The sequence below is a fragment of the Octodon degus genome, unplaced genomic scaffold, assembly GCF_000260255.1.
Source record: "Octodon degus isolate 3935 unplaced genomic scaffold, OctDeg1.0 scaffold00006, whole genome shotgun sequence".
NCBI lineage: Eukaryota > Metazoa > Chordata > Mammalia > Rodentia > Octodontidae > Octodon > Octodon degus.
In genome coordinates this window covers 31741329-31745428 of record NW_004524582.1, presented here as the reverse complement: position 1 = coordinate 31745428, position 4100 = coordinate 31741329, and the positions used below count along the sequence as shown (strand labels likewise).

At 44.7% G+C, this 4100-nt stretch overlaps 1 non-coding gene across 1 annotated transcript; it reads left to right on the top strand.

The window, feature by feature from the left end:
* The first annotated feature begins 113 nt into the window (after positions 1-113).
* On the top strand, positions 114-185 carry Trnad-guc. Its single transcript has one exon. It is a non-coding gene; the product is annotated as a tRNA-Asp (tRNA).
* Positions 186-4100: the final 3915 nt, after the last annotated feature.

The window sequence follows — 4100 nt, the reverse complement described above, 5'->3', positions numbered from 1 at the left end:
TAGGTGTCCTCTAAATTTCTTGCAGAATTCAGCCAAGCATCCATCAGGGCCTAGGCTTTTCTTTGCTTGTAGGGTTCATTGATTTATTATTTATTTATTTGGTACAGGGGTCGTCCTCGTTAGTATAGTGGTGAGTATCCCCGCCTGTCACGCGGGAGACCGGGGTTCGATTCCCCGATGGGGAGGCAGCTGCCCTTTGGGGGCCTGGCCTAGCTCAGTCCTTTAAGTGGCTGCTTCCACAAAGCTGTCAGCCTCAGGTTGCTGGAGTTCGAACCTCACAACTCTCCCGATGGCCAAAAGTGCCCTGAAGGCATTCAAGGAACAACAACAACAAAAAAAAACACCTTATTTGGTACAGGGTCTAGGTACACAGCTCAGACTCATAGTGAGCTTTCTGTCTCAGCCTCCGCAGGGCTGAGACTACAGGCATGTACCACCACACCTGGTTTTGGTGGCCAGCTTGGCATGGGGTTGGCATGGTATGCAGTACCAGGGATTGAACCTGGGTCCTTGTACTTGCTTAGACTACCGAGCTATGTCCAGGTCCTGTTGGTAGGTTTTTAATTACATCTTCAATTTTAGTGACTGATATGAATTTATTTATAATTTTATAACTTCTTGATTCAGCTCTGGTAATTCATTTGTCTAAGAGTCTGTCCATTTCTTCTGTGCTTCTCCTACTATTAGAATAACTATTCTCAAAGCAGGTATTGATGGTCTGAATTTCTGTAGGATCTGTTGTGATTTCATCCATTTTATTCCTAGTTGTGTGAATTTGAGTTTTTTCTTTCTTTATTTTGATAAGATTGGCTTTGGGTTTGTCAATTTTATTTAATCTTTCAAAATACCAACTCTTTGATTTTTTATATTCTTTTCCCAGCCTTCATTGCATTAATTGCTGCTCCAATCTTTACAATTTCTTCCCTCATATGAGCTTTGGGCTTGACTTGCTCTTCTTTTTCTAGAAGCTTGAGGTTCAACATTAGGTTGTTTGCTTGAGCTTGCCCTGTTTTTCTAATATGAGAATTCACCACTATAAAATTTTGCCCACATGACGGCTTTCATCGTACCCTATAAGTTCTAGTATGCCGTGTTGGCGTTATTGTTGAATAATTATTGCTAAGTTTTCTCTAAGTTTGGCTGTGATGCATTTGCTGTTCCCGAGAGTGTTATTTAATTTGCATATGTATGAAGTTTTTGTGGTTTCTTTCTCCTTGATTGCCACTTTAGTGCACTATGACTTCATAATGTGCATGGGATAATTTCAGATCCTTTGCTTTCAGCATGTTCTGTGAGCTGGCGTGTGGCCTATTCTAGAGAACTCTGCATACACAGTGAGAAGAATGTGGACTCTGATGCTGGAGGGCGGAACGCTCTGCACACATCTGCTAAGTCCACTTGTTCAAAAGTTTGGTTCCACTCTGATATTTCTTTGTTGATTGTTTTTGCCTAGTCGATCTGTCTATTTGCGACAGTGGGATATTGCATTCCCCTATTTGCAATTGTATTAGTGTTGATATAATTTTTAATGTCCATTAATTTTTGTTTTATATAGTTGGGTGCACTAATGTGTGGTACATTTGTATTCATGGTGATTATTGACTCTTTTTGGAGTGTTCCCTTTACAAGGATATAGTGATCTTCGTCTTTCTTAATCACTCTTGGCTTGGAATCCACTCTCAAATAGAGTAGCTACCCTGTTTTTTTCTGGGTTCCTGACAGATATAGTATTGTTTACCATCCTTTTACTTTCTGTCTATGAATTTCTTTTTAAAAAAATTTTATGAATTTCTTTTTGAATTAAGTGTGTTTTTTGTAAGTGATACATTGTTGGATCTTGGTTCTTGAACCATTCTGCTAGTCTGTTTTCTTTCTTTCTTTTGGCTTGCTCAGTCCGCCCTGGGGGCAGGGCTGGTGTAGCGCGAGGTGCCAGGGATCGAACCGCAGTCCCTGTGCTTGCCTAATCTTGCCTAAGCAGGTGCTTTAGATGGCTGAGCTGCCTCGCTGGCCCCGCCTGTTTCTTTTCATTGGTGGATTGAGAGCATTTACATTGATGGCCATGAGTGTGCACATACCCGCGCCATGTGCCTTCCCATTGCCGGCGCCCTTTCTTCCTCCAATTACTTGCCTTTTCTGGTCAACTCATTCTGTTGGGGTTCATGGAGTTACAGTCCTTGTTATCCCTTTTAAGAACGTCTGTCCTTCAGAACCCTTCGGAGCGCTAGTTCGGTGGTCCTGAATTTCTTTGGGGGTTCTTTGTCATTTCCCTATTAATTCTGGCAGAGAGTTTTGCAGACAACATCAATCTGGGTGGGAGGTTGTTTCTTTCAGGACTTGAAATACCTTACTCCAATGTCTCCTTGATTTTAGGGTTTGTGTAGAGAAGTCATCTGTGATTCTGATGGGCTTCCCTTTATAGGTGCTTTGTTTCTTTCCTCTAACAGATTTTAACATTCGTTGTGAAATTTCTGGAATCTTGACTGCTATATGCCTTGGTGTAGAATTTTTATTTTATCATGGCAAACTGGAATTTTATATGCTTCATTTATTTTACTTTTTTTTTTTTTTTTCATTTTACGTATTTAGTGCAGGGTCTCACTACGCAGCTCAGACTCCTAGTGATCCTCCTGTTTTCAGCCTCCCAAGCGCTGGGATTACTGGCGTGTGCCACCATGCCCAGACTTGGTCGCCAGCTCATTGCTCACCAGGGGCAGGGCAGCCCACATGTAGGACCAGGTATCGAGCCCTGGTCTTTGCGCTTGCCAAAGCAGGCGCTGGGTCTGCTGAGCTGGCTCGCTGGCCCTGCCTCATTTATTTGTGTGTCAAATTCTTTTTCCCTGCTTGAGAATTTTTTTGCCTTTACTTCTTTTTTTTTTTTTTGGCGGAACTGGGGATTGAACTCAGGTCCTTGAGCTTGCCAGGGAAGTGCTTATTCCACTGAGCCATCTCCCTGGCCCCTTGCCTTTACTTTTGAACAGTTGTTTTTTTTTGTTTTTGTTTTTTTTTTTTAATGTCATTTGTACCATCTTCTGCTTTTTCATTGACTCCAATAAATCTTACGTTATGTTTCTGTTGGAAGTAGCTATTGGATTGATTTCTCCTAGTTGTTGTTTTTAAATCTTTCTTTTTGTAATTGCGAACTGCAAGCCTGTTCCCCTCTTCCTTTCTCTTCTTCCCCTCCCCCTTATCCTCTCTTTATTTCTTATTCCTTACCCCTCTCCCCTTTTTGAGACAGGGCCTCACCATGCAGGTCAGTCTGGTCTTGAGCCCACTACGTAGCCCAGACTGGCCTTGTTCTTCCATCGATCCTCCTGCCTCAGCCGCTTGAGTGCTGGGATTACAGGCGTGCACCACTGCAGCTGGCCTGTCTTCCAGAGCTGATATTCTGTGCTCATCTCATTCTCTCCTTCTGCTGTGTATACTTTCAGTGGAATCTTTAATCTCCTGGATATCTATTGTTTTTTTTTCTTAGAACATGTTTATTGTAGATAGTGTTAACATTCCTTTGACAGAAGAGGTAAACACTAAAGGCCCAAAATGGAAAGACCTCATAGTCAAGGCCAATGTCCCTCGTTCAGCTCTAGGGAAGCTGAAGATGGAATCCAGGGGAGGACTACAACTCTTCAAGCATGAATTTTCCAGGCCTTGAAACACGCAGTTTGTTCAGGACTCTGCCAGAAGGACATGGGGCCCCCAGCACCATGTGTGGGTAGATGGCACATGGGTCTGGACCTTGGCCTCGAAGCCCGGGCCCTCACTCTTGCCCAGTCTGTCCTGGGTGGGCTGCACCACGGGCGTACAGGACAACCAGCCCTGCTGCCGCAGGCTCAGGAGTGCCCTGGGCTCCCGCTGTCCGTGCACACGAAGGTGTCAGACTTCTCAGTGGTATGGGTCTCCACAGAGTCCACAAGAGCCTCAAAGAACTCGACTTTGGAGCATCTGGAGGTAGGCCTAAAAGGAACTGGCCTGACAAGGGGTCAGAAAAAGGATCTTGGGGCTGGGCGGGGTCTAGGGCTGGGCGGGGTCTAGGGCTGGGCGGGGTCTAGGGCTCGGCGGGGTCTAGGGCTCGGCGGGGTCTAGGGCTGGGCGGGGTCTAGGGC